This window comes from Cherax quadricarinatus, chromosome 1 (assembly GCF_038502225.1).
Source record: "Cherax quadricarinatus isolate ZL_2023a chromosome 1, ASM3850222v1, whole genome shotgun sequence".
Lineage (NCBI taxonomy): Eukaryota > Metazoa > Arthropoda > Malacostraca > Decapoda > Parastacidae > Cherax > Cherax quadricarinatus.
Window position 1 is genome coordinate 64,596,322 of NC_091292.1, and position 21,275 is coordinate 64,617,596.

Below are 21,275 nucleotides of genomic sequence, written 5' to 3' on the forward strand. Positions count from 1 at the left end.
AAAAAAAAGTTTTTTTTTTTATGAAATGATAGACAATGTTTTTCCTAAGGTAATGAAACCGCAAGTACAAAATTTGATGTAAACTTACTGAATTACACTATCGCGAAGCTAGTGGTCTCGACGATATTTACGCATCGGCGATGTCGCCCACTTTGAGCCCTATTTTGAGCCAATTTTATTGTCCCAGTCGATCAAACATATAGCTATTTCTATAGATCTCCTTTCATTATATCGATTGAGTACAAGAAACCGCCTATTTACCTATTTCAACTATCAAATAAAGTGATCTGAAATTACTAATTTGGTCAATTTCACACGAAATTCCAAAAAGGCTAATGTAAAACAGGGTTAAAAACAATGCAGATATTCCTGGCACTAAAATAACATTTTCTCTGTTCATTAGTCACATCTCCAGGCCCATCTTATATTATCCTTTCTTTTCATTTTGAATTTTTATTCTCACAAAAAAATAACATATTTACTGTTATTCAGACAGCTGCATAATTGTAATAATTCTATAAATAATATCAGCACATTCGTGAATGCATATTAGAGCCACCAGTTAATGTGTATTGGATGGGTGACAAGATTTGTTTACTGTGAAACATCGGCAAAAATAGATCATTTCCGCTAATTTGAGCTCAATTTCAAACTACTTTTAGCCTGTTAACCATTCCAGGTCGTGTCTACTTCTGTAATATATTTTTAGCTCAATCAAATAAAAAAAAAAACGAGAATACCACCATAAACACCATATGAAAATACACCACTGTTTAAAAAGAAAAAAAAAAAGGGTCCCAGTTTTTTCTCATTATCCACTGCGTGCTACAGGATTTTTTTATACTGTGCACACTGAACATGCAGACCAATTCTCTCGCATCTAGGCCTGCCAGCTTTCTCCTGCAAGATTTGAAGCCACTAGAATTTTGCAATTAGCTCTCCTCTAATTGGTAAGAGGCAGTTAAATTTTCACCTATTGTACAGAATTTCAGTTAAATTTTAATTTAATATTAATTTTTAAGGTTTCCGTGCACTGTATAATTTTATAAGTGTCTTACATAGTAGTTCATTATTATTATTAAATTATTTTTTTGTCATTTGTGGTCTGGAATGAATTAATTTTATTTGCATTATTTATTATGGGAAAAAATTGCTTTGGTTGTCGTCCATTTTGGTTGTCGAACCGACATCTGGAACAAATTAAGTTCGACAACCGAGGTTCCACTCTAATCTTGAAATGTACCAAAGTATTTTTTTCCACTCACTCATCACAACACAGTACTATCATCACTATACAGTACTATCACCACTACACTATATCACTATATAGTACTATCAATACACAATTCTCATCCACTACCGTACTATAAAACATTGTATAACATTTTATGTAGTAGTTCATTATTATTAATAAATTATTATTTTGTCATTTTTGGTCTGGAATGAATTAATTCTATTTACATCATTCACTATGGGAAAAAATTGCTTTGGTTGTCGTCCATTTTGGTTGTCGAACCGACATCTAGAACAAATTAAGTTCGACAACCGAGGTTCCACTCTATCTTGAACTGTACCAAAGTATCTTTTTTCACTCACTCATCACAACACAGTACTATCATCACTACACAATACTATCACCACTACACTATAATATCGCTACATAGTACTATCAATACACAATTCTCATCCACTACAGTACTATCACCACTACAGAACACAATCACTATACAGTACTGTCACTAAACAACAGTCACTACACAATTTTATTATCACTACACAACAAAATGACTATACAGTACTATCAACACTAGGCAACACAATCACTACACAGTATTATCATCACTACACAACAGTCACTACACTATACTCTCATCACTACACAACTATCACTATATAACACATTCATCACTATACAATACTCTCACTACCCTACACAATATTTCACTATGCAATACTGCAAAATACAATACTACACTGTGCAATACTTCACTACATATTACTACACTACACAATACTCTGCTATACTTCACAATACCACACTATGTAATACTACACTAAACAGTATTATGCTACACAGTACTACACTACACTATGCAACACTACACTACACTATACAACACTATACAATGCTACACTACAAAGTACGACACAACACTATACTACATTATGCAATACTCCACTACACAATACTAGACTATATAATACTACACTATGCAGTACAAGAGTTTGCATTGCTACACTACACAATACTACAAAATACTACACTATGCAGTACTACACTACACAATATTACACTATACTAGAGTACATAATACTACACTATACAATGCTGCACTACAAAGTACTGCACTGCACTAAACAGTATTACACTACACAATACTACACTATACAATGCTACACTACAAAGTACTACACTGCACAATACTACATTATGCAGTACTACACTACACAATATTAGACTACATAATACTACACTATACAATACTAGAGTATGCAATGCTACACTACACAATACTACAAAACGCTACACTATGCAGTACTATACTACACAATATTACACTATACTAGACTACATAATACTACACTATACAATGCTACACTACAAAGTACTGCACCACACAATACTACATTATGCAATACTGCACTACACAATACTAGACTACATAATACTACACTATACAGTACTGAAATACACAGACTTCACACTACACAATGCTAGACTACATAATACTACACTATACAGTACTGAAATACACAATACCACATTACACAATACAATACTACATTACTCACTACAATACTACATTACTCAACACAATACTTCACTACTAAATATTACAATACACAATACCACTCTGCATAATACTATGCTACACAATACCACTCTGCATAATACTATGCTACACAATTCTACACTACTCACTATTACACTACATAATACCACACTGCACAATACTGTGCTACACAATACTACACTACTCAGTATTACACTGAACAATACCACACTACACAATACTATTCTACACAATACTACACTACTCAATATTACACCACACAGTACCACACTACACAATACTATGCTGCACAATACTACACTACACAGAATTACACTATGCAATAGTACTCTGCACAAAACTCCTCTACATAATATTACACTATGCAATACTACACTACACTGCACAACACTACACTACACAATACAATACTGTACAATACTAAACTACACAGTACAATAGCACAGTTAATGTGTCAGTCACAATCAATGGATGGTGGGCCAAGCCTCAACATCTACTTGTCATGAATGACTCAAATTCATGTCTTTTCCTAACCACCCAGGAGGTAGACATCTTGGTTCGTTTTTTTTACCGTGGTTTCCCCAGTAGGCCTAGTCCACTTTCTGGTGTTTTTTGTTTGTGCTTCATTTTTTTAGGAAAGAAAGAGGAGATGTTGCAGTAGTTGGTGTCACTTGTATATTCTCTTCATTTCTTTGTTTTGAAGAAACTGCATAGTTTGGAAAGCCAGCTTTTCTGTTTCGGAGCAGCAGAGTAGAAGCCAACAGGAAAGGCTGGATGTTTGACTTTTGGGAACTTGAATGGAACATCAAACTTTTTGTCCAATGTACACTTAAGAATCTTAACCACCTGCTGTAAGGTCATCCTCTTTCTTGACTCCTCTACACAAAGCTTACGTACCAGGGACATGAGAGTAGCACGACATTCCTGGTCAGTCACTACATTGCTGACTTGTGCAAGGAGGATGCCATAAGAGTATATGTCAGAAGCAGGTGTGGTTGGTTCTCCATCAAAGAGTTCAGGAGCACGATGGAAGCACCGAAGACAAGCTGCTATAGTGTTTGTAAGGTTTATGGTATCACCCTTGAAGGTGGCACATCCATAGTCAATAATACTGACGTCAAGAAGCTGGCTAGGTGTTGTCAAACTGCAGGAGATGACAATGTTATCTAACTTAATGTCGTTGTGAATGACACCCGCAGCATGGACTTCTCGTAAGCGCTGGGCGATGCAGAGAAGAATCTGAAGGAGCAGCTTGTCGTCTGTTGCACCACTGTTTACCAAATCATGAAAGTTAGTGGGTCCTGCGTAAGTGCTAACCAGGATCAAGGGTTTGTGGGAAACAGCCAGGAGACGTGGCGCTCCACCAGCTCCTTTCAAGTGACACATAAAGTCGACCTCCTTTTTGAACCCAGTCTTAGTTTTAAAGTTATCTGCTTTGGCGACTTTAACTACCACCTTCATATCCTTCCATTTGATGCACTTAGCGCGGCCGAACACGCCTTCACCAAGTGTGCATCCTTGCTCTTGAAGGAAGTAGACCCGTCCATGGTCACTCAGCTGGAGAGAATCCATTGTAGATGAAGACATTGAGACGAAATATTCTTCTCTTTTTAGTCTGGATATGTTCCTCAGTTTTCAGTTTGGATTGAAATGTTGGGAGGTACATTACCTAGATATGCAGTTTAGCTAATTGTAGTGATGTTGGAACTTTATTACCTAGATGTACAGGTTAGTAAATTGCAGTGATGTTGGAGATATATTACCTAGATATACAGTTTAGTGAATTGTAGTGATGTTGGAGATATATTACCTAGATATACAGTTTAGTGAAATATAGTGATGTTGGAGGTGTAATGGTCATCGCAGCAGTGAGTTTTTTTTTATATATTTTAATCATTCACTCTAAGCACTAAACCCATGGAGACTCGGTTCTCCATGTGCAGACCTCCAGGTAAACGTATATTTATGTTGGCATTATTGTAGTGAAGATGTTGTTAGTGTGTTAGTGTTAGCAATTTCTTCATGTGAAGAATTATAAATAACTAGAGTTCTCAAGTTGTTCTTTCAACTATATATTGTTGGTTAAGCCTCATTTAGGTTATACAGTTCTGTTCGCCGTATTACAGAATGGATATAAATGCGCTGGAAATTGTACAAAGGAGGATGACAAAATTTATCCCATGTATCAGAAATCTTTCCAACGAGGATTGACTGAAGGCACTCTCTACAAAAGCGTAAAATTAGGGGGAGATATGACTGAGGAGTATAAATGGAAAATAGGAATAAGTGGCTGTAAATAACGTGCTAAAAATATGTAGCTAAGACAGGACTCGCAGCAATGGTTTTAAGTTGGAAAAACTGGGATTCAGAAGGATACAGGAAAGTACTGGTTTGATAATAAAGCTGTGGGTGAGTGGAACAAACTCCCGAGAAGCGTCATTGAAGCTAAGACATTGTGTAGTTTAAAAATAGGTTAGATAAATACATGAGTGGGTGTGGGTAGGTGTGAGTTAGACCTGATTAGCTTGTGTTCATAGGTCTGATGCAGTGCTCCTCCCTTCTTAAGTGGACGTGACTTGGACCTGACTAATTTGGGCCAGTGGCTTAGGCTGATACGAAATAGATGGAATGCTTGATTTTGAGCAATAACTGTAAAATACATCTTCTGGCCATCTTTATACTTTCAGAACTGATGTGTTTTCCTTAAAGGAAACAATATCTTCAGGTTAGACTGTTATCATGTGTCCATTTTATTATTCAAATTGGTTTCAGTGAAATAATCAGAGAATGTGCCATCTGATCAGAAATAAGTCAGTGTTTGACTATATGGTTATCCTTGGCCTAATAATAATAATAATAATAATAATAATAATAATAATAATAATAATAATAATAATAATAATATTTATTTCGACAAGTACATGTACAAGGTATACACAAGGTACAGCTGTCAGCCTGGCTGACTGTGCTGTCAGTAGAGTTAGCCAGTCAGTATGAAAGAAATGAGGCAATAAGAAGATTAAAAATGGGAAATTTAGAATGGATTAAGGTTGTAGTGTGTGACGCAGTAAGTCAGAATAAAGGACTGAAAGAACTCATGATTTTGCTCATAACGTTTATAAAAGAAAAAAAAAGTGGAAAAACTTCAAAGAATGTAATAATTATAATGAAATAAGACTGTTGGCCATACCAGGTAAAGTGTGTGTCAGGATTATGATCACTGAAGTGATGGAAAGGACATAATATGCGTAACAAAAAAAAATGTGAATTCAGAAAATGAAAGGAATATTTGGATCATGTGTAAACACTAAAATACATAAGTGAAGATCACTTATGTAAATGAAAGCAGCACTTCGGTAGATTTATATGTTTGGAAAATATATATGAGAGATGTTAGTAGAGTTACAGACGTAGTTAATCTTAGGTAATGTTTTGAATTAAGTTATAATATACAAGAAAGACAGTAAATATTTACCCAAAAAACTGGGTCTTAGATAATGTTGTGTGATGTAACCTGTGGTCTTAAAGACATGTGATGTCACTAGTTTGGTCAAAAGATAATATATATATACAAAGTAAGCCATCATGTAAACCAGGCATTAATGTAAACAGAGTTTTATTAACATACTATATTACAACTCTATAGTGTACACATGCACAAACATGTGTGATTTCTCACATTATCAAGGAAGTGATAATGAAAGATTCCACTTAAGTACTTGGAATTTCACTATTTTTTTCAGTGGTTGTTCTCCATATTGTAATATCACCTGTTTACTGTGATATTATTGCATATATATACATACATGGGCGCATGTATGTATATATGCATACATTTGCACCTGATTCCATTTGCGACCTTCAAATTCATTTACGAAACACGAGAGATAGAGATTATTATAAATTTGTTACAGTTTTCATGGAGGAGATTTAGAGATTCGTATTTGACACTCATCCATACGCATCAATACTTAAACATTTCACTCAGTCATACACAATAATACGTACACATAATACTCATCCATACATAATAACAAGCGTACGTGACATTCATACGCAATATGTTAACATTATACTCATTCATACGTAATAATATGTACACATGACATTCATCAACACACAACAACATGTACACATGACACCCATACACAATGACGCGTAAGTATTACATTCATTCATACATAATTGCATGAACACATGACACACAGTCCTCCAGTAGTGTCATAAACTTGTCCCATCTTTATATATTCACAAGTTTCACAAACAATGTGGTCAAAATAGTGTAAACCAACATTCTTTTGTTTTATATATTCTGAATATTGAAGCACATAAATATTTCTTTATTTCCCTTATGTTGCCTCTACTACATTGTCGAATTTTAACCACCATGTGGACGAGTACAAATATATCAATAAGAATGTGTTAACATGTACGTGTGTATGAGTGTACATGGCAGGGGTTTGGAGTGAGATTTGTGTGTGTGTGTATGTGTGTGTGTGTATGTATGTGTGTGTGTGTGTATGTATTTGTGTGTGTGTATGTATGTGTGTGTGTGTATGTATGTGTGACCTCAAACATGTTAGAGTGAGAGAGGAGAATTGTTTGTATTGTTGTTTGAAAGTTAAGAAAGGTATTTTATACCTTTCTTGCACACACATTGTTGTTTGCATGTGTATCTGTTATACATGGGATCGTGTGTGTGATTTTTATGCATGCAAATGTATGTGTAACGGTGTATGCGTAAGGTGTGTGTGTTGAAACTTATAAATGTGTATATATATGTGTATGTTTGTGCTCTTCTTAGCCTATGAGAGTCAAATGCAAAAGAGGAATAAATAAATAAGAATGAAAACATTGAAATGTTTAATACAGTTTTGATGGAGATGAACAAAATCATCAAAACTTGAGCATTAATCTATATAAAATAAATCACTCACAAATACTTTAAACTGCTAAATAAGTAAAAAAAAAAAACTTACTCATTGTAAATTAATAGAGTGATATAAAAGAAATTTTAAAATTTTCATTGACTAGGCTCTCTTGGGTGAGGGAACTGTGTGGCAGCTTGGTGTAGTTTAGCAGTGTGGCAGCTTGGTCTCGTCTAGCTGAGTGGCAGCTTGATCTCGTCTAGCAGTGTGGCAGCTTCGTCTCGTCTAGCAGTGTGGCAGCTTGGTCTCGTCTAGCTTTGTGGCAGCTTGGTCTCGTCTAGCTGTGTGGCAGCCCAAGCATCACCATCACTTCACTAACATAAACAATACAATTACTCTCACAAGCATCTTCTCCTCAGTGACATAAATAAGACTAGCTAACCTCACAACAGCTTTTAGGAAGTTGTTTCAGTATAAATGTTATACACAATGATTTACCAATGGTAGAGGCAAACATCAAACACAGCTTCAAGAATAGGCATGATTAGGTTTCCGGAATACACAAATGTAAACGCTGAGAATAAAAAAAGATAAGGGGCGTTGTCATGAGTAATAAATCAACCCCTGTGAACTGTATTAAGGGAGTACACACACACACACACACACACACACACACACACACACACACACACACACACACACACACACACACACTTACACACACCAACGTAAATACTCACATGAACATGAATTCACATGAAGATCACACATAAAAAGAAGAATAGACATGGAAGGAAACGCACACATGAAAAGAGTACCAATGAATGAGAACGAACATAAACCGATAACACAAATAAACAAAGCAAACATGAATTAAAAATTTGCATGAACATAATGCACACATATGAACTGATAATACACATAATCTGAAACAAGGATATAAACACGGAGGGCCCGGGTTCGATTCCCGGCGGGTGGAAACATTTCGACACGTTTCCTCACACCTGTTGTCCTGTTCACCTAGCAGCAAATAGGTACCTGGGTGTTAGTCGACTGGTGTGGGTCGCATCCTGGGGGACAAGATTAAGGACCCCAATGGAAATAAGTTAGACAGTCGTCGATGACGCACTGACTTTCTTGGGTTATCCTGGGTGGCTAACCCTCCGGGGTTAAAAATCCGAACGAAATCTTATCTTATCTTATCTTAACACTCGCAAGAAACAACAACACACACTAATGAACAGCCAACACACACATTAACAAGCAATACACAGGGACAAGCAACACTCACTTGAACGCATAACACACACACTTATGAGCAAGTAACACCTATATAAACACGAAACACACACACACACATATGGACAGATAACACACATGAGCAGATAACACAAACAAACCGGAAAAACAAAGTCAAACACATGTACAGGTAACACACTCATGAACAGATACATATGAACGGATACATACACTTAAACAAATAATACACATAAATAAAACGTTAGTCAACAATAAATAACACAGTTCCTAAAAAAAATATAAAATATAAAGTACTGTTATTTATCCGGTGAAAATTTATCACCTCTCGTAGATATGATATTGTTGACAAATTAATAATATTATGTAATAAATTAAGTCTTGCTCAATCTTTCTCCAGAATTTGTACATAATTTATATGTTGCTGCATAAATGTTTTGTAGAAAACTTAAGTTCGTAAATAATCACAGTAATAATAATATAAGTACAATTAACAAAATACATATAAAAAGTGAGATGAACCCCAGGAAGACTTGAACAGCTGACACTACTGTCTGTGGTGATTGATGACACAACTGTGGTGATTGATGAGACAACTGTCTGTGGTGATTGATGGCGCAACTCTTTGTGGTGATTGATGACACTACTGTCTGTGGTGATTGATGGCACAACTGCCTGTGGTGATTGATAACACTACTGTCTGTGGTGATTGATGACACTACTGTCTGTGGCGATTGATGACACAACTGTTTGTGGTGATTGATGACACAACTGTTTGTGGTGATTGATGACAACTGTTTTTGGTGATTGATGACACAACTGTTTGTGGTGATTGATGACACAACTGTTTGTGGTGATTGATGACACAACTGTTTGTGGTGATTGATGACACAACTGTCTGTGGTGATTGATGACAACTGTTTGTGGTGATTAATGACACAACTGTTTGTGGTGATTGATGACACAACTGTTTGTGGTGATTGATGACAACTGTCTATGGTGATTGATGACACAACTGTTTGTGGTGATTGATGGCACAACTGTTTGTGGTGATTGATGACACAACTGTTTGTGGTGATTGATGACACAACTGTTTGTGGTGATTGATGACAACTGTTTTTAGTGATTGATGACACAACTGTTTGTGATTGATGACACAACTGTTTGTGGTGATTGATGACACAACTGTATGTGGTGATTGATGACACAACTGTCTGTGGTGATTGATGACTACTGTTTGTGGTGATTGATGACACAATTGTTTGTGGTGATTGATGACAACTGTTTGTGGTGATTGATGACACAACTGTTAGTGGTGATTGATGGCACAACTGTTTGTGGTGATTGATGACACAACTGTTTGTGGTGATTGATGACACAACTGTTTGTGGTGATTGATGACACAACTGTTTGTGGTGATTGATGACACAACTGTTTGTGGTGATTGATGACACAACTGTCTGTGGTGATTGATGACAAAACTGTTTGTGGTGATTGATGACACAACTGTCTGTGGTGATTGAAGACACAACTGCTTGTGGTGATTGATGGCACAACTGTTTGTGGTGATTGATGACACAACTGTTTGTAGTGATTGATGACACAACTGTTTGTGGTGATTGATGACACAACTGTTTGTGGCGATTGATGATACAACTGTTAGTGGCGATTGATGGCACAACTGTTTGTGGTGATTGATGACACAACTGTTTGTGGTGATTGATGACACAACTGTTTGTGGTGATTGATGACATAACTGTCTGTGGTGATTGATGACATAACTGTCTGTGGTGATTGATGGCACAACTGTTTGTGGTGATTGATGACACAACTGTTTGTGGTGATTGATGACACAACTGTCTGTGGTGATTGATGACATAACTGTCTGTGGTGATTGATGACATAACTGTCTGTGGTGATTGATGGCACAACTGTTTGTGGTGATTGATGACACAACTGTTTGTGGTGATTGATGGCACAACTGTCTGTGGTGATTGATGACTCAACTGTCTGTGGTGATTGATGACACAACTGTCTGTGGTGATTGATGGCACAACTGTTTGATGATTGATGGCACAACTGTTTGTGGTGATTGATGACACAACTGTTTGTGGTGATTGATGACACAACTGTTTGTGGTGATTGATGACACAACTGTTTGTGGTGATTGATGACACAACTGTTTGTGGTGATTGATGGCGCAAATGTTTGTGGTGATTGATGACACAACTGTCTGTGGTGATTGATGGCACAACTGTTTGTGGTGATTGATGACACAACTGTTTGTGGTGATTGATGACGCAACTGTTTGTGGTGATTGATGACACAACTGTCTGTGGTGATTGATGACACAACTGTTTGTGGTGATTGATGAAACAACTGTTTGTGGTGATTGATGACACAACTGTCTGTGGTGATTGATGGCACAACTGTCTGTGGTGATTGATGGCACAACTGTTTGTGGTGATTGATGACACAACTGTTTGTGATTGATGACACAACTGTCTGTGGTGATTGATGACACAACTGTTTGTGGTGATTGATGACACAACTGTTTGTGGTGATTGATGACACAACTATCTGTGGTGATTGATGACAAAACTGTTTGTGGTGATTGATGACACAACTGTCTGTGGTGATTGATGACACAACTGTTTGTGGTGATTGATGACACAACTGTTTGTGGTGATTGATTACAACTGTTTGTGGTGATTGATGACACAACTGTTTGTGGTGATTGATGACACAACTGTTTGTGGTGATTGATGACACAACTGTTTGTGGTGATTAATGACACAACTGTTTGTGGTGATTGATGACACAACTGTTTGTGGTGATTGATGAGACAACTGTTTGTGGTGATTGATGACAAAACTGTTTGTGGTGATTGATGACACAACTGTCTGTGATGATTGATGACACAACTCTTTGTGGTGATTGATGGCACAACTGTTTGTGGTGATTGATGACACAACTGTTTGTGGTGATTGATGACACAACTGTTTGTGGTGATTGATGACACAACTGTTTGTGGTGATTGATGGCACAAGTGTTTGTGGTGATTGATGGCACAACTGTTTGTGGTGATTGATGACACAACTGTCTGTGGTGATTGATGACATAACTGTCTGTGGTGATTGATGATATAACTGTCTGTGGTGATTGATGGCACAACTGTTTGTGGTGATTGATGACACAACTGTCTGTGGTGATTGATGGCACAACTGCCTGTGGTGATTGATGGCACAACTGTTTGTGGTGATTGATGACACAACTGTTTGTGATTGATGACGCAACTGTCTGTGGTGATTGATGACACAACTGTTTGTGGTGATTGATGACACAACTGTTTGTGGTGATTGATGACACAACTATCTGTGGTGATTGATGACAAAACTGTTTGTGGTGATTGATGACACAACTGTCTGTGGTGATTGATGACACACCTGTTTGTGGTGATTGATGACACAACTGTTTGTGGCGATTAATGACACAACTGTTTGTGGTGATTGATGACACAACTGTCTGTGGTGATTGATGACACAACTGTTTGTGGTGATTGATGACACAACTGGTTGTGGTGATTGATGACACAACTATCTGTGGTGATTGATGACAAAACTGTTTGTGGTGATTGATGACACAACTGTCTGTGGTGATTGATGACACACCTGTTTGTGGTGATTGATGACACAACTGTTTTTGGTGATTAATGACACAACTGTTTGTGGTGATTGATGACAACTGTCTATGGTGATTGATGACACAACTGTTTGTGGTGATTGATGGCACAACTGTTTGTGGTGATTGATGACACAACTGTTTGTGGTGATTGATGACACAACTGTTTGTGGTGATTGATGACAACTGTTTTTAGTGATTGATGACACAACTGTTTGTGATTGATGACACAACTGTTTGTGGTGATTGATGACACAACTGTATGTGGTGATTGATGACACAACTGTCTGTGGTGATTGATGACAACTGTTTGTGGTGATTGATGACACAACTGTTTGTGGTGATTGATGACACAACTGTTTGTGGTGATTGATGACACAACTGTTAGTGGTGATTGATGGCACAACTGTTTGTGGTGATTGATGACACAACTGTTTGTGGTGATTGATGACACAACTGTTTGTGGTGATTGATGACACAACTGTTTGTGGTGATTGATGACACAACTGTTTGTGGTGATTGATGACACAACTGTCTGTGGTGATTGATGACAAAACTGTTTGTGGTGATTGATGACACAACTGTCTGTGGTGATTGAAGACACAACTGCTTGTGGTGATTGATGGCACAACTGTTTGTGGTGATTGATGACACAACTGTTTGTGGTGATTGATGACACAACTGTTTGTGGTGATTGATGACACAACTGTTTGTGGCGATTGATGATACAACTGTTAGTGGTGATTGATGGCACAACTGTTTGTGGTGATTGATGACACAACTGTTTGTGGTGATTGATGGCACAACTGTTTGTGGTGATTGATGACATAACTGTCTGTGGTGATTGATGACATAACTGTCTGTGGTGATTGATGGCACAACTGTTTGTGGTGATTGATGACACAACTGTTTGTGGTGATTGATGACACAACTGTTTGTGGTGATTGATGACACAACTGTCTGTGGTGATTGATGACACAACTGTTTGTGGTGATTGATGGCACAACTGTTTGTGGTGATTGATGACACAACTGTTTGTGGTGATTAATGACACAACTGTTTGTGGTGATTGACGACACAACTGTGTGGTGATTGATGACACAACTGTCTGTGGTGATTGATGGCACAACTGTTTGATGATTGATGTCACAACTGTTTGTGGTGATTGATGACACAACTGTTTGTGGTGATTGATGACACAACTGTTTGTGGTGATTGATGCACAACTGTTTGTGGTGATTGATGACACAACTGTTGTGGTGATTGATGGCGCAACTGTCTGTGGTGATTGATGACACAACTGTTTGTGGTGATTGATGCACAACTGTTTGTGGTGATTGATGACACAACTGTCTGTGGTGATTGATGACGCAACTGTTTGTGGTGATTGATGACACAACTGTCTGTGGTGATAGATGACACAACTGTGTGTGGTGATAGATGACACAACTGTTTGTGGTGATTGATGACACAACTGTCTTGTGGTGATTGATGACAACTGTCTGTGGTGATTGATGACACAACTGTTTGTGGTGATTGATGACACAACTGTTTGTGGTGATTGATGACACAACTGTCTGTGGTGATTGATGACACAACTGTCTGTGGTGATTGATGGCACAACTGTTTGTGGTGATTGATGACACAACTGTCTGTGGTGATTGATGACACAACTGTTTGTGGTGATTGATGACACAACTGTCTGTGGTGATTGATGACACAACTGTCTGTGGTGATTGATGACACAACTGTTTGTGGTGATTGATGACACAACTGTTTGTGGTGATTGATGACACAACTGTTTGTGGTGATTGATGAAACAACTGTTTGTGGTGATTGATGACACAACTGTTTGTGGTGATTGATGACACAACTGTCTGTGGTGATTGATGACACAACTCTTTGTGGTGATTGATGGCACAACTGTTTGTGGTGATTGATGACACAACTGTTTGTGGTGATTGATGACACAACTGTTTGTGGTGATTGATGACACAACTGTCTGTGGTGATTGATGGCACAACTGTTTGTGGTGATTGATGACAACTGTTTGTGGTGATTGATGACACAACTGTCTGTGGTGATTGATGACATAACTGTCTGTGGTGATTGATGATATAACTGTCTGTGGTGATTGATGGCACAACTGTTTGTAGTGATTGATGACACAACTGTCTGTGGTGATTGATGGCACAACTGCCTGTGGTGATTGATGGCACAACTGTTTGTGGTGATTGATGACACAACTGTTTGTGATTGATGACGCAACTGTCTGTGGTGATTGATGACACAACTGTTTGTGGTGATTGATGACACAACTGTTTGTGGTGATTGATGACACAACTATCTGTGGTGATTGATGACAAAACTGTTTGTGGTGATTGATGACACAACTGTTTGTGGTGATTGATGACACACCTGTTTGTGGTGATTGATGACACAACTGTTTGTGGTGATTAATGACACAACTGTTTGTGGTGATTGATGACACAACTGTCTGTGGTGATTGATGACACAACTGTTTGTGGTGATTGATGACACAACTGTTTGTGGTGATTGATGACACAACTATCTGTGGTGATTGATGACAAAACTGTTTGTGGTGATTGATGACACAACTGTCTGTGGTGATTGATGACACACCTGTTTGTGGTGATTGATGACACAACTGTTTGTGGTGATTAATGACACAACTGTTTGTGGTGATTGATGACACAACTGTCTGTGGTGATTGATGACACAACTGTAAGTGGTGATTGATGGCACAACTGTTTGTGGTGATTGATGACACAACTGTTTGTGGTGATTGATGACGAAACTGTCTTTGGTGATTTATGACACAACTGTCTGTGGTGATTGATGACTCACCTGTCTGTGGTGATTGATGACTCAACTGTCTGTGGTGATTGATGACACAACTGTTTGTGGTGATTGATGGCACAACTGTTTGTGGTGATTGATGACACAACTGTTTGTGGTGATTGATGAAACAACTGTTTGTGGTGATTGATGAGACAACTGTCTGTGGTGATTGATGGCACAACTGTCTGTGGTGATTGATGACACAACTCTCTGTGGTGATTGATGGCTCAACTGTCTGTAATGTTTGATGACACAATTGTCTGTGGTGATTGATGACACTACTGTCTCTGGTGATTGATGACACAACTGTCTGTGGTGATTGATGACACAACTGTCTGTGGTGATTGATGACACAACTGTCTGTGATGATTGATGACACAACTGTCTGTGGTGATTGATGACTCAACTGTCTGTGGTGATTGATGACACAACTGTCTGTGGTGATTGATGACACAACTGTCTGTGGTGATTGATGACTCAACTGTCTGTGGTGATTGATGACACAACTGTCTGTGGTGATCCATGACTCAACTGTCTGTGGTGATACATGACTCAACTGTCTGTGGTGATTTATGACGCAACTGTCTGTGGTGATTGATGACTCAACTGCCTGTGGTGATTGATGACACAACTGTCTGTTGTGATTGATGACACAACTGTCTGTGATGATTGATGACACAACTGTTTGTGGTGATTGATGGCACAACTGTTTGTGGTGATTGATGACACAACTGTTTGTGGTGATTGATGAAACAACTGTTTGTGGTGATTGATGAGACAACTGTCTGTGGTGATTGATGGCACAACTGTCTGTGGTGATTGATGACACAACTGTCTGTGGTGATTGATGGCTCAACTGTCTGTAATGTTTGATGACACAACTGTCTGTGGTGATTGATGACACTACTCTCTCTGGTGATTGATGACACAACTGTCTGTGGTGATTGATGACACAACTGTCTGTGGTGATTGATGACACAACTGTCTGTGATGATTGATGACACAACTGTCTGTGGTGATTGATGACTCAACTGTCTGTGGTGATTGATGACACAACTGTTTGTGGTGATTGATGACACAACTGTTTGTGGTGATTGATGACAACTGTTTGTGGTGATTGATGACACAACTGTTTGTGGTGATTGATGACACAACTGTTTGTGGTGATTGATGACACAACTGTTTGTGGTGATTGATGACACAACTGTTTGTGGTGATTGATGACACAACTGTTTGTGGTGATTGATGACACAACTGTTTGTGGTGATTGATGACACAACTGTTTGTGGTGATTGATGACAAAACTGTTTGTGGTGATTGATGACACAACAGTCTGTGGTGATTGATGACACAACTCTGTGGTGATTGATGGCACAACTGTTTATGGTGATTGATGACACAACTGTTTGTGGTGATTGATGACACAACTGCTTGTGGTGATTGATGACACAACTGTTTGTGGTGATTGATGGCACAAGTGTTTGTGGTGATTGATGGCACAACTGTTTGTGGTGATTGATGACACAACTGTCTGTGGTGATTGATGACATAACTGTCTGTGGTGATTGATGATATAACTGTCTGTGGTGATTGATGGCACAACTGTTTGTGGTGATTTGTGACGTAACTGTTTGTGGTGATTGATGGCACAACTGTCTGTGGTGATTGATGACTCAACTGTCTGTGGTGATTGATGACACAACTGTCTGTGGTGATTGATGGCACAACTGTTTGTGGTGATTGATGACACAACTGTTTGTAGTGATTGATGACGAAACTGTCTTTGGTGATTTATGACACAACTGTCTGTGGTGATTGATGACTCAACTGTCTGTGGTGATCCATGACTAAACTGTCTGTGGTGATTGATGACTCAACTGTCTGTGGTGAGTGATGATTCAACTGTTTGTGGTGATCCATGACTCAACTGTCTGTGGTGATTGATGACTTAACTGTCTGTGGTGATCCATGACTCAACTGTCTGTGGTGATTGATGACTCAACTGTTTGTGGTGATCCATGACTCAACTGTCTGTGGTGATTGATGACACAACTGTCTGTGGTGATTGATGACACAACTGTCTGTAGTGATTGATGACGAAACTGTCTTTGGTGATTTATGACACAACTGTCTGTGGTGATTGATGACTCAACTGTTTGTGGTGATCCATGACTCAACTGTCTGTGGTGATTGATGACTCAACTGTCTGTGGTGAGTGATGATTCAACTGTTTGTGGTGATCCATGACTCAACTGTCTGTGGTGATTCATGACTTAACTGTCTGTGGTGATCCATGACTCAACTGTCTGTGGTGATTGATGACTCTGTGGTGAGTGTTGACTCAACTGTCCCTGGTGATTAATGACTCAACTGTCTGTGGTGGTTTTTGACTTAACTGTCTGTGGTGATTGATGACTCAACTGTCTGTGGTGATCCATGACGCAACTGTCTGTGGTGTTTGATGACTCAACTGTTTGTGGTAAATGATAACTTAACTGTCTGTGGTGATTGATGACTCAACTGTCTGTGGTGATCCATGATGCAACTGTCTGTGGTGATTGATGACTCAGCTGTTCGTGGTGAATGATAACTGTCTGTGGTGAGTGATGATTCAACTGTCTGTGGTGATGAATGACGCAACTTGACCACCTCGTCTCATTCTGCCATTTCTTTTCTCAAATCTTCTTCGAGCTTCTGTTTCCTTATTGTCGAGTATAATAATCATTAATTAAACTGCCTTATGAGATTTTTAGTAGACAGCAGCAACAAAATTTTGCGTTCTTGATTATACGTCATCTGAAATAATGATATATTATTGCTCACTATTTTTATAAATATTTTATATTCTCAACAGTAATAAAGGTCATGATATTTTCTGACGATAATGCATGTATAATGTATGTATATAAATCTTATACCTTAATCATTGTATTTTATAAAGTTCACTAACAGTTCCATGTTAACACATTCTCCACTTAACGAAAAACGGGAAAAGTGTTAATTAATGCAGTAAGTGAATCCAGATTTAAATTGAAAATTTAGGAAAATGTCTGAAACATCTTGGGAACATGTGTACGAACATGCGAAGGAACACGTGTAGGAACATGTGTAGAAACGTGTGTAGGAACATATGTACGAACATGTGTAGGAACATGAATAAGAACATGTATAGGAACATGTGTAGGAAAATGTCTAGGAATATGTGCAGGAATATGTCTAGGAACATGTGTAGGAACATATGTAGGAACATGTGTAGGAACATGTGTAGGAACATGTATAGGAACATGTGTAGGAACATGTGTAGGAGCATGTGTAGGGACATGTGTAGGAATATGAATAGTAACATGTGTAGGAACATGTGTAGGAAAATGTCTAGGAATATGTGCAGGAATATGTCTAGGAACATGTGTAGGAACATATGTAGGAACATGTGTAGGAACATGTGTAGGAACATGTATAGGAACATGTGTAGGAACATGTGTAGGAACATGTGTAGGAACATGTGTAGGAACATGTGTAGGAACATGTATAGGAACATGTCTAGGAACATGTCTAGTAACATGTCATGGAACATGTCACTTATAGGTGAATTAACTAAACTTACTGATAGAAACAGAAAATGTATAGTGTCATAAAAACTTAATCTACCGCATCGTAGAAGACATAAAGGTTGAAGCTGGACACAGTTAATTTGGTTATTATTTCATGATCATAAAAAGCTGCTCTAAGGTGCACTATGACCACCAACAAACCTTGAAAGCAACTAACAGAAACTTCCTGACAAAACTGTAATCATACTTCGTGATTCAAATTTCACTCAAATTGTCTGAACTGTTTCACTCACAGGTGCAACTAATGTGACATTTTTATTGTGACAACGTTTCGCACTCCAGGAGCTTTGTCAAGCCCTATCGGCTTGACAAAGCTCCTGGAGAGCGAAACGTTGCCACAATAAAAATGTCACATTATTTGCACTTGTGTCCTTTTACTTTACATATTGTCGGTAATTCTACCAACTTTATTACAATGTTTCACTTGAAATCTTGAGTCTTGTGACTTCCTGGGTTAAGTCTAGAGTCTAGACTGTTTTTAAAACAGTTTGTGGGTGAATCAACAAGGAAAATATCTGGTGTTGATGGTGTTACTTGAGAAACTTTTCTCTCCATCAAGACCTGTCAGACACTAATAAAGAATATAATATATTCGTCACGAAAACAATGTCACATGAACGCTGTTATAAGTGAATATATCGAAGAATGAAGAACACTTGCTGTAAAAATTCTGCATTAAAATTAATAAAGAAGGTAATAAACATGAATATGGTTATTGTTTATAGATATCTATGTAATAATGTAATTTCATTCGTCACATTGTTGCAAAAAAATGCATCAAACAGAGGTGTAACAAAATGATCGCACGAAAGTAAGAAGAAAAGAAGGTAGAAAGATAATGTTTGACCCGGTGACCATCAGGGCCCCAGAGCTGGATCTCACACTGTGGCTGTGTACCATCCTAATCTATTCTCATTTTTTCGTATAGTTTGTGGAAAAGTTAATTAGCTATTTATAATTGCTAACTGATAGTAATTATTTGTGTTGTCATAACATTTGTTATATTTTACAATAGTTGTGGTCACAACTTTCTCCTGGAGCTCATAACACGACTTAAATACTCAGTAAAGCAATATTTCTGGAACCTTTTTCATCACTGCTTCTTCAATTACTTAAAATTGAAGTTTCTGTACGAGGAAGTGAAGGTGACTGAGGCTCCTGTGAGGAAGTGATGGTGACTGAGGCTCCTTTGAGGAAGTGATGGTGACTGAGGCTCCTGTGAGGAAGTGAAGGTGACTGAGGCTTCTGTGAGGAAGTGAAGGTGACTGAGGCTCCTGTGAGGAAGTGAAGGTGACTGAGGCTCCTGTGAGGAAGTGAAGGTGACTGAGGCTCCTGTGACGAAGTGAAGGTGACTGAGGCTCCTGTGAGGAAGCGAAGGTGACTGAGGCTCCTGTGAGGAAGCGAAGGTGACTGAGGCTCCTGTGAGGAAGTGAAGGTGACTGAGGCTCCTGTGAGGAAGCGAAGGTGACTGAGGCTCCTGTGAGGAAGTGAAAGTGACTGAGGCTCCTGTGAGGAAGTGAAGGTGACTGAGGCTCCTGTGAGGAAGCGAAGGTGACTGAGGCTCCTGTGAGGAAGTGAAGGTGACTGAGGCTCCTGTGAGGAAGTGAAGGTGACTGAGGCTCCTGTGAGGAAGTGAAGGTGACTGAGGCTCTTGTGAGGAAGTGAAGGTGACTGAGGCTTCTGTGAGGAAGAGAAGGTGACTGAGGCTCCTGTGAGGAAGTGAAGGTGACTGAGGCTTCTGTGAGGAAGTGAAGGTGACTGAGGCTTCTGTGAGGAAGTGAAGGTGACTGAGGCTCCTGTGAGGAAGTGAAGGGGACTGTGGCTCCTGTGAGGAAGTGAAGGTGACTGAGGCTCCTGTGAGGAAGTTAAGGTGGCTGAGACTCCTGTGAGGAAGTGAAGGTGACAAACTCCTGTGAGGAAGTGAGAGGGACCGAAGCTTGTGAGGAAGTGAAAGTGACTGAGGCTCCTATGAGGAAGTGAAGGTGTCTGAGGCTCCTGTGAGAAAGTGAAGGTGACTGAGGCTTCTGTGAGGAAGCAAAGATGACTGAGGCTCCTGTGGTGAAGCGGTGTACGAGGCTCCTATGAGGAAGTGAAGGTGACTGAAGCTCCTTTGAGGAAGTGAAGGTGACTGAGGTTCTTGTGAGGAAGTGAAGGTGACTGAGGTTCCTGTGAGGAAGTGAAGGTGACTGAGACTACAGTGA

General features: G+C 38.7%; 1 long non-coding RNA gene across 1 annotated transcript; it reads right to left on the reverse strand.

The window, feature by feature from the left end:
• Positions 1 to 7,643: 7,643 nt before the first annotated feature.
• Positions 7,644 to 18,600, reverse strand: LOC138852364 (uncharacterized). The gene is made up of 2 exons (XR_011391695.1): positions 17,985 to 18,600; positions 7,644 to 8,037 (listed from the first exon to the last, which is right to left on the reverse strand). It is a non-coding gene; the product is annotated as an uncharacterized lncRNA (long non-coding RNA).
• Between the last annotated feature and the right edge of the window lie 2,675 nt (positions 18,601 to 21,275).